The 11579-nt window shown below is 47.5% G+C and overlaps 1 protein-coding gene across 1 annotated transcript in view; it reads right to left on the bottom strand.

Moving 5' to 3' along the window:
• The window catches only part of EEF2KMT (eukaryotic elongation factor 2 lysine methyltransferase), a 53293-nt gene extending 42881 nt beyond the window's left edge, over positions 1–10412 (bottom strand). The window contains exon 1 of the mRNA XM_069733970.1: positions 10308–10412. The gene's annotated coding sequence lies outside the window, so the exon portion shown is untranslated. The remainder of the gene's footprint in view (positions 1–10307) is intronic.
• Between the last annotated feature and the right edge of the window lie 1167 nt (positions 10413–11579).

Below are 11579 nucleotides of genomic sequence, written 5' to 3' on the forward strand. Positions count from 1 at the left end.
CTGATACCCCAATACTGAACTGCTGCTGCCATATGTGTCCCTATTACTGCACCTGATAACCCAATACTGAGCCTCTGCTGCCGTATGTGTCCCTATTACTGCACCTAATACCCCAATACTGAGCCGCTGCTGCCATATGTGTCCCTATTACTGCCCCTGATACCCCAATACTGAGCCGCTGCTGCCGTATGTGTCCCTATTACTGCCCCTGATACCCCAATACTGAGCCGCTGTGTTATGTTTGCTAATGACAGGTGTTATGAAGGCAATCCAGAAACACAGTGTGCTTAGCGATCAGAGCGCACACAGTGATCTGACAAATACCCAAAAATACAAGAACGAGCTCTGAGACGTGGAAACTCTGTAGACTGCACACCTGATCCTATCCTAAACACAACTAAAAGCGGCTGTGGATTGCGCCTAACAACTACCTAGGCAACTCGGCACAGCCTAAGAAACTAGCTAGCCTGAAGATAGAAAAATAGACCTGACTTGCCCCAGAGAAATTCCCCAAAGGAAAAGGCAGCCCCCCACATATAATGACTGTGAGTAAGATGAAAAGACAAAACGTAGGGATGAAATAGATTCAGCAAAGTGGGGCCCGATATTCTAGGACAGAGCGAGGACAGTAAAGCGAACTTTGCAGTCTACAAAAAACCCTAAAGCAAAACCACGCAAAGGGGGCAAAAAAAACCCACCGTGCCGAACTAACGGCACGGCGGTACACCCTTTGCGTCTCAGAGCTTCCAGCAAAACAAAAGACAAGCTGGACAGAAAAAAAGCAACAAAAAAGCAAAAAGCACTTAGCTATACAGAGCAGCAGGTCACAGGAACAATCAGGAGAAGCTCAGATCCAACACTGAAACATTGACAAGGAGCAAGGATAGCAGCATCAGGCGGAGTTAAGTAATGAAGCAGTTAACGAGCTCACCAGAACACCTGAGGGAGGAAGCTCAGAAGCTGCAGTACCACTTGTGACCACAGGAGTGAATTCAGCCACAGAATTCACAACAGTACCCCCCCCCTTGAGGAGGGGTCACCGAACCCTCACCAGAGCCCCCAGGCCGACCAGGATGAGCCGCATGAAAGGCACGAACAAGATCGGAAGCATGAACATCAGAGGCAAAAACCCAGGAATTATCTTCCTGAGCATAACCCTTCCATTTAACCAGATACTGGAGTTTCCGTCTAGAAACACGAGAATCCAAAATCTTCTCCACAATATACTCCAATTCCCCCTCCACCAAAACCGGGGCAGGAGGCTCAACAGATGGAACCATAGGTGCCACGTATCTCCGCAACAATGACCTATGGAATACATTATGTATGGAAAAGGAGTCTGGGAGGGTCAAACGAAAAGACACAGGATTGAGAACCTCAGAAATCCTATACGGACCAATAAAACGAGGTTTAAATTTAGGAGAGGAAACCTTCATAGGAATATGACGAGAAGATAACCAAACCAGATCCCCAACACGAAGTCGGGGACCCACACGGCGTCTGCGATTAGCGAAAAGTTGAGCTTTCTCCTGGGACAAGATCAAATTGTCCACTACCTGAGTCCAGATCTGCTGCAACCTATCCACCACAGAATCCACACCAGGACAGTCCGAAGACTCAACCTGTCCTGAAGAGAAACGAGGATGGAACCCAGAATTGCAAAAAAATGGAGAAACCAAGGTAGCCGAGCTGGCCCGATTATTAAGGGCGAACTCAGCCAACGGCAAAAAGGACACCCAATCATCCTGGTCTGCAGAAACAAAACATCTCAGATATGTTTCCAAGGTCTGATTGGTTCGTTCGGTCTGGCCATTAGTCTGAGGATGGAAAGCCGAGGAAAAGGATAGGTCAATGCCCATCCTACCACAAAAGGCTCGCCAAAACCTTGAAACAAACTGGGAACCTCTGTCAGAAACAATATTCTCAGGAATGCCATGCAACCGAACCACATGCTGAAAGAACAAAGGTACCAAATCAGAGGAGGAAGGCAATTTAGCCAAGGGCACCAGATGGACCATTTTAGAAAAGCGATCACAGACCACCCAAATGACTGACATCTTTTGAGAAACGGGAAGGTCAGAAATGAAATCCATCGAAATATGTGTCCAAGGCCTCTTTGGGACCGGCAAGGGCAAAAGCAACCCACTGGCACGAGAACAGCAGGGCTTAGCCCTAGCACAAATCCCACAGGACTGCACAAAAGTACGTACATCCCGTGACAGAGATGGCCACCAGAAGGATCTAGCCACTAACTCTCTGGTACCAAAGATTCCAGGATGACCAGCCAACACCGAACAATGAAGTTCAGAGATAAGTTTATTAGTCCACCTATCAGGGACGAACAGTTTCTCTGCTGGACAACGATCAGGTTTATTCGCCTGAAATTTTTGCAGCACCCGCCGCAAATCAGGGGAGATGGCAGACACAATGACTCCTTCCTTGAGGATACCCGCTGGCTCAGATAAACCCGGAGAGTCGGGCACAAAACTCCTAGACAGAGCATCCGCCTTCACATTTTTAGAGCCCGGAAGGTACGAAATCACAAAGTCGAAGCGGGCAAAAAATAACGACCAACGGGCCTGTCTAGGATTCAAGCGCTTGGCAGACTCGAGATAAGTCAAGTTCTTATGATCAGTCAATACCACCACGCGATGCTTAGCTCCTTCAAGCCAATGACGCCACTCCTCGAATGCCCACTTCATGGCCAGCAACTCTCGATTGCCCACATCATAATTACGCTCAGCGGGCGAAAACTTCCTGGAAAAGAAAGCACATGGTTTCATCACTGAGCAATCAGAACCTCTCTGTGACAAAACCGCCCCTGCTCCAATCTCAGAAGCATCAACCTCGACCTGGAACGGAAGAGAAACATCTGGCTGACACAACACAGGGGCAGAACAAAAACGACGCTTCAACTCCTGAAAAGCTTCCACAGCAGCAGAAGACCAATTAACCAAATCAGCACCCTTCTTGGTCAAATCGGTCAATGGTTTGGCAATGCTAGAAAAATTACAGATGAAGCGACGATAAAAATTAGCAAAGCCCAGGAACTTTTGCAGACTTTTCAGAGATGTCGGCTGAATCCAATCCTGGATGGCTTGGACCTTAACTGGATCCATCTCGATAGTAGAAGGGGTAAAGATGAACCCCAAAAATGAAACTTTCTGCACACCGAAGAGACACTTTGATCCCTTCACAAACAAAGAGTTAGCACGCAGGACCTGAAAAACCATTCTGACCTGCTTCACATGAGACTCCCAATCATCTGAGAAGATCAAAATGTCATCCAAGTAAACAATCAGGAATTTATCCAGATACTCACGGAAGATGTCATGCATAAAAGACTGAAACACAGATGGAGCATTGGCAAGTCCGAACGGCATCACTAGACACTCAAAATGACCCTCGGGCGTATTGAATGCAGTTTTCCATTCATCTCCTTGCCTGATTCTCACCAGATTATACGCACCACGAAGATCTATCTTAGTGAACCAACTAGCCCCCTTAATCCGAGCAAACAAGTCAGATAACAATGGCAAGGGATACTGAAATTTAACAGTGATCTTATTAAGAAGGCGGTAATCAATACACGGTCTCAGCGAACCATCCTTCTTGGCTACAAAGAAGAACCCTGCTCCCAGTGGTGATGACGATGGGCGAATATGTCCCTTCTCCAGGGATTCCTTCACATAACTGCGCATAGCGGCGTGTTCGGGCACGGATAAATTAAATAATCGACCTTTAGGGAATTTACTACCAGGAATCAAATTGATAGCACAATCACAATCCCTATGCGGAGGTAGAGCATCGGACTTGGGCTCTTCAAATATATCCTGATAATCAGACAAGAACTCTGGGACCTCAGAAGGGGTGGATGACGAAATCGACAAAAATGGAACATCACCATGTACCCCCTGACAACCCCAGCTGGATACCGACATGGAATTCCAATCCAATACTGGATTATGGGTTTGTAGCCATGGCAACCCCAACACGACCACATCATGCAGATTATGCAACACCAGAAAGCGAATAACTTCCTGATGTGCAGGAGCCATGCACATGGTCAGCTGGGCCCAGTATTGAGGTTTATTCTTGGCCAAAGGTGTAGCATCAATTCCTCTCAATGGAATAGGACACCGCAAAGGCTCCAAGAAAAACCCACAACGTTTAGCATAATCCAAATCCATCAGATTCAGGGCAGCGCCCGAATCCACAAACGCCATGACAGAAAACGACGACAAAGAGCATATCAAGGTAATGGACAGAAGGAATTTGGACTGTACAGTACCAATGACGGCAGACCTAGCGGACCGCTTAGTGCACTTAGGACAATCAGAAATAGCATGAGTGGAATCACCACAGTAGAAACACAGACCATTCAGACGTCTGTATTCCTGCCGTTCAACTCTAGTCATAGTCCTATCGCACTGCATAGGCTCAGGTTTAACCTCAGGCAGTACCGCCAAATGGTGCACAGATTTACGCTCGCGCAAGCGTCGACCGATCTGAATGGCCAAAGACAAAGACTCATTCAAACCAGCAGGCATAGGAAATCCCACCATGACATCCTTAAGAGCCTCAGAGAGACCCTTTCTGAACAAAGCTGCCAGCGCAGATTCATTCCACTGAGTGAGTACTGACCATTTCCTAAATTTCTGACAATATACTTCTATATCATCCTGACCCTGGCACAAAGCCAGCAAATTTTTCTCAGCCTGATCCACTGAATTAGGCTCATCGTACAGCAATCCGAGCGCCAGGAAAAACGCATCGACACTACTCAATGCAGGGTCTCCTGGCGCAAGAGAAAATGCCCAGTCTTGAGGGTCGCCGCGCAAAAAAGAAATAATAATCAAAACCTGTTGAATAGGATTACCAGAAGAATGAGGTTTCAAGGCCAGAAATAGCTTACAATTTTTTTTGAAACTTAGAAACTTAGTTCTATCTCCAAAAAACAAATCAGGAATAGGAATTCTTGGTTCTAACATAGATTTCTGATCAATAGTATCTTGAATTTTTTGTACATTTCTAACGAGATTATCCATTGAAGAGCACAGACCCTGAATATCCATGTCCACACCTGTGTCCAGAATCACCCAAATGTCTAGGGGAAAAAAAAAAAGTGAACACAGAGCTGAGAAAAAAAAAAAAAATGATGTCAGAACTTTTTCTTTCCCTCTATTGAGAATCATTAGTAAGGCTCCTTGTACTGTTATGTTTGCTAATGACAGGTGTTATGAAGGCAATCCAGAAACACAGTGTGCTTAGCGATCAGAGCGCACACAGTGATCTGACAAATACCCAAAAATACAAGAACGAGCTCTGAGACGTGGAAACTCTGTAGACTGCACACCTGATCCTATCCTAAACACAACTAAAAGCGGCTGTGGATTGCGCCTAACAACTACCTAGGCAACTCGGCACAGCCTAAGAAACTAGCTAGCCTGAAGATAGAAAAATAGGCCTGACTTGCCCCAGAGAAATTCCCCAAAGGAAAAGGCAGCCCCCCACATATAATGACTGTGAGTAAGATGAAAAGACAAAACGTAGGGATGAAATAGATTCAGCAAAGTGGGGCCCGATATTCTAGGACAGAGCGAGGACAGTAAAGCGAACTTTGCAGTCTACAAAAAACCCTAAAGCAAAACCACGCAAAGGGGGCAAAAAAAACCCACCATGCCGAACTAACGGCACGGCGGTACACCCTTTGCGTCTCAGAGCTTCCAGCAAAACAAAAGACAAGCTGGACAGAAAAAAAGCAACAAAAAAGCAAAAAGCACTTAGCTATACAGAGCAGCAGGTCACAGGAACAATCAGGAGAAGCTCAGATCCAACACTGAAACATTGACAAGGAGCAAGGATAGCAGCATCAGGCGGAGTTAAGTAATGAAGCAGTTAACGAGCTCACCAGAACACCTGAGGGAGGAGCTCAGAAGCTGCAGTACCACTTGTGACCACAGGAGTGAATTCAGCCACAGAATTCACAACACCGCTGCTGCCATATGTGTCCTTATTACTGCACCTGATACCCCAATACTGAGCCGCTGCTGCCATATGTGTCCCTATTACTGCACCTGATAACCCAATACTGAGCCTCTGCTGCCGTATGTGTCCCTATTACTGCACCTAATACCCCAATACTGAGCCGCTGCTGCCATATGTGTCCCTATTACTGCCCCTGATACCCCAATACTGAGCCGCTGCTGCCGTATGTGTCTCTATTACTGCCCCTGATACCCCAATACTGAGCCGCTGCTGCCGTATGTGTCCCTATTACTGCCCCTGATACCCCAATACTGAGCCGCTGCTGCCATATGTGTCCCTATTACTGCACCTAATACCCCAATACTGAGCCGCTGCTGCCATATGTGTCCCTATTACTGCACCTGATACTTCAATACTGAGCTGCTGCTGCCATGTGTCCCTATTACTGCACCTGATACCCCGATACTGAGCCGCTGCTGCCGTATGTGTCCCTATTACTGCCAGATACCCCATTACTGAGCCGCTGCTGCTGTATGTGTCTCTATTACTGCCCCTGATACCCCAATACTGAGCCGCTGCTGCCGTATGTGACCCTATTACTCCACCTGATACCCCAATACTGAGCCGCTGCTGCCGTATGTGTCCCTATTACTGCACCTGATACCCCAATACTGAGCCGCTGCTGCCGTATGTGTCCCTATTACTGCCCCTGATACCCCAATACTGAGCCGCTGCTGCCGTATGTGTCCCTATTACTGCACCTGAAACCTCAATACTAATCCGCTGCTTCCATATGTGTCCCTATTACTACCCCTGATACCCCAATACTGAGCCGCCGCTGCCATATGTGCCCCTATTACTGCCCCTGATACCCCAATACTGAGCCGCTGCTGATGTATTTGTCCCTATTACTGCCCCTGATATGCCAATACTGAGCCGCTGCTGCCATATGTGTCCCTATTACTGCACCTGCTGTGTGGTTCTCTGTGCCCTCTAAATTCTAAAGCACCCATCTATAATATAGTAATGCCACGTGCAAGTGCCCTAGAAAACAGTGCCCATATTTTGCCCCCTAGAAAGTAATAATGCCCTGTGTGCCCCTTTGATAGCCACAGTAACCTGAGTTCCCCTATAACCGATAAGTGCCCACTTTACATTTGCTAATGTCTCGAGTCTCCCCCGTACTGCTCCACTATACACAGCATGACGCTCTTATACACAGTATAATGCCCCCTCACTGTATAGTACCACCCACATAGTATACTGACTCCTTAGTAGCCCCCAAACTGTTTGATGGCTCCAACAATGTATAATGCCCCCCACCCTGTAATCTCCATACTCTATCATGGTCCCCTAGATAGCCTCCATACACAGTAGCATAATACACCAAATAATCCTCAATATATATATAATGCACTCCCCATAGGCAGACTTTATAGCATAAGGCAGCCCCCGTAGGCAGACACTGTAATAAGGCAGCACCCCATATAGACAGATCATGTAATAAGGCAGTACCCCCATAGCCAGACTCTGTAATAAGGCAGCACCCCTATAGGCAGACCCTGTAATAAGGCAGCCCCCATAGTCAGACCCTGTAATAAGGCAGCACCCCTATAGTCAGACCCTGTAATAAGGCAGCCCCCATAGTCAGACTCTGTAATAAGGCAGCCCCCATAGTCAGACTCTGTAATAAGGCAGCCCCCATAGTCAGACCCTCTAATAAGGCAGCAACCCCATAGGCAGACCCTGTAATAAGGCAGCCCCCATAGTCAGACCCTGTAATAAGGCAGCAACCCCATAGTCAGACCCTGTAAAAAGGCAGCCCCCATAGTCAGACCCTGTAATAAGGCAGCCCCCATAGTCAGACCCTGTAATAAGGCAGCCCCCGCATAGGCAGACCCTGTAATAAGGCAGCCCCCCATAGGCAGACCCTGTAATAAGGCAGCCCCCATAGTCAGACCCTGTAATAAGGCAGCCCCCCCATAGGCAGACCCTGTAATAAGGCAGCCCCCATAGGCAGACTCTGTAATAAGGCAGCCCCCATAGTCAGACCCTGTAATAAGGCAGCCCCCTCATAGGCAGACCCTGTAATAAGGCAGCAACCCCATAGGCAGACCCTGTAATAAGGCAGCCCCCATAGTCAGACCCTGTAATAAGGCAGCCCCCGCATAGGCAGACCCTGTAATAAGGCAGCCCCCCATAGGCAGACCCTGTAATAAGGCAGCCCCCATAGTCAGACCCTGTAATAAGGCAGCCCCCCCCATAGGCAGACCCTGTAATAAGGCAGCCCCCATAGGCAGACACTGTAATAAGGCAGCCCCCATAGGCAGTCCCTGTAATAAGGCAGCCCCCCCCATAGGCAGACCCTGTAATAAGGCAGCCCCCATAGTCAGACCCTGCAATAAGGCATCCCCCATAGTCAGACCCTGTAATAAGGCAGCCCCCATAGGCAGACCCCCCTCCATAGGCAGACCCTGTATTAAGGCAGCAGCACCCAAAAAACATAAAAAATAAATACTCTTCTTCCTGGTTCCTGCGCTGCTCACGCTGATCTCCTGACAGCGGGCGCCAGGCAGTGACGTCATCGCGCCCACTGTCAGTGTCGGCAACGTCAGACACCGACACTGACAGGGGGATGATGGGAGAAGGAGCGCAGCGCTCCTTCTCCCATTAATGCGATCAGCTGTATCGGCTAAATGCCTGTACAGCTGATCTTCCGATGTCGGTGGGGGGCCCACTGCTGGCACCGGGCGGCAGAGCAGGGAGATCGATTCTCAGAACAGTGTCTGGGAGGCTGTGGTGGCTGCTGCTCGCAATGTTCATCGTAAACAGATTAAGCAACTGACAGAATCTATGGATGGAGGCTGCTGAGTGTCATCATAAAGAAAGATGGCTATATTGGTGACTAATTTTTTGGGGTTTTGTTTTTGCATGTCAGAAATGTTTATCTCTAAGTTTTGTGCAGTCATATTGGTTTACCTGGTGAAAATAAACAAGTAATAGTTACCTGCACAAACAGATATCCTCCTAAGAAGGCCAAATCTAAAAAAAAACACTGCAACTTCTAAAACTATTAAGATTTGATATTTATAAGTTTTTTGGGTTGATTGAGAACATAGTTGTTGATCAATAATAAAAATAATCCTCTAAAATACAACTTGCCTAATAATTCTGCACATAGTGTATTATTTTTTGCAGAGCTGTGTAATTTTTCCATATTTTGGCCCACAGAGTCATGTGAGGTCTCGTTTTTTTTCAGCATGAGTTGATGCTTTTTATTGGTACCATTTTCAGGCTCTTGACATTTTTTCATCGCTTTCTATTCCAATTTTTGGGAGGCAGAATGAACAAAAACCAGCAATTCATGAATTGTTTTTTTTTTTTTATACCGTTCCCTGTGTGTTAAAATCGTTAAGGCAGCTTTACTCTTCAGGTCAGTACGATTACAGCAATACCTCATTTATATCTTTTTTATGTTTGGTGCTTTTACACTATTAAAACTATTTTAAAGAAAAAATAATTATTTTTGCATCACTTTACTCTGAGAGCTATAACTTTTTTATTTTTCTGCTGACGGAACTTTATCATTGCTTGTTTTTTGCGGGATGCGATGAAGTTTTCAGCGGTACTATTTTTATTTACGTAGGATGATAAAGGATAGTTTTTTGTCTCTTTTTTCTTTTTCATTTCACCGTGCTCACAAGAGGGGTTAATTAGTGTGACAGTTTTATACGTCGGGCCACAAATGTGTTTTTTTATTTTCTTTTACGTAAATCAATGTATTTATTGGATTAATATTTTTTTTTGCTCTTTGGGGATTTTTACAAATATTTTTGCACTTTGTAATTACTGTACTTTATAAAACTTTTTTTACATTGTTCAAGGATGAGACATCATCTTTACGTTGCCAGATTGCTGATCTGATGCTCTGCAATGCATCTGCACTGCAGGGCATCAGAGCATCATCTGACAGGTGTAACGACTGCGACCACAGACGCGGCCCAGCCGACACCTCCACGTCGCCAGACCATGACAACGTGGGGCGGGCGTCGCAGGTGGGAACGGAATGTGGACCCACTGGACCACATAGGGCAACCTGGACATACCTAGACTAGGAAAGGGCAGCGGGCAGGTTCTGTGGCTGCTGAGCATGTGAACAAGATGGCGATATGCAGAACTAGATTACATCGCACAACTTCAGGTATGAAGAAACAAAGTTTACTTAAACGAAATCACAGTACATAAACGAACAGAACATAACGATGCCAGACTCCCAATTCCGCACATCAAGGGAGGGTACCCTTCACAGGATAACAGACGAAGGCAGGAGGACATCACGGGTTGATGCAGTCCAGGGGTATCTGTCATGGGCATACTAGGACAACCTTTCTCTCAGGCCTCAGGCGTAGCACAGGCTCAGCAGGAGAACATCAGACACGACCTTGGACAGATGTCAGACGATGGCAGGGGTCATCACGGGTTGGTGCAGTCCAGGGTCATCTGGCACGGGCATACTAGGACTGCCTCTAACTCAGGCCTCAGGCGTAGCACAGGCTCAGCAGGAGAACATCAGACACTGACCCAGGATAGACGTCATCACAGGGTGGAACCTGGGGAGCAAGCGGAACATCGGGACACAGGCTGGACATCAGGACACAGGCAGGACATCTGGACACAGGCGTGGCAGCCCAGGTCATCGGTTACATCAGGACATCGGGGACACCGGAAAGACATCTAGGACACAAGCGTGGCAGCCCAGGTCATCAGTTGGGACACGGATGACACAGGACCAGGAACACTGGCGTGACAGCTCAGGTCAATGGCTGAGACACAGATGGCACAAGACCAGGCAGCGGTGGTCAGGTTCCAAACTACGGTCGTCAGGCTCTGGGTGTCAGACCTAGGAAAGAACTCAAGCGGGATGGTGCAAACACTGCCGGGTTGCACCGGGTCCGAACGGAGTTAGCACCACATAGCAGGCTGAGCACAGCATAGTAAACGCTCAGCAAAAACACTGGACTCCATCTTTTAAAGACGAACCTAGGTAGTTCACAGTCACTGGGTACAAGGTTCCAGACACAGAGGGACTTCAGGAACATAGTTCAGACAGGGTCAGGTACAGGAACGGATGCAGGATCAAGGGTTCAGGCCTGAGAATGCAGTCCTCAGGGAGGCGGGAACACAAAACACAACAGAAACGGGCCTGGATATGCAGCCTCCAGGAAAGGTGGATCTGGGTACTCAGCCCCCAGAGCAGGCGGAAGAACAGTCATCATCTTTCGTAGAACTGAATGTAGGCAGAACAGGAGCTGAACACCAAACACACATGGCAAGACTCAGAAACTTAATGCAAAGCTCTGGCAATTCCTAACAGGAAAGAGGGAGTTTATATAGGAGCTTCCCCTAAGCAATAGGCTGGGGAAAGCAACTCAGGTGCACACACAAACCCTAATAAAAGCAGGGAAGGTGTGGCCGCGTGCACCCTAAGCACAAACAGAAACCAGTACAACACAGCAAGCACATGAACTGCGGCCTAAGGCACCTGGCAGCGGCTGCAAGCCTGGGCACACGTGGAAAGTCATGCGCGAGCT

This window comes from Ranitomeya imitator, chromosome 7, assembly GCF_032444005.1.
Source record: "Ranitomeya imitator isolate aRanImi1 chromosome 7, aRanImi1.pri, whole genome shotgun sequence".
In the NCBI taxonomy this organism is placed as follows: Eukaryota; Metazoa; Chordata; class Amphibia; order Anura; family Dendrobatidae; genus Ranitomeya; species Ranitomeya imitator.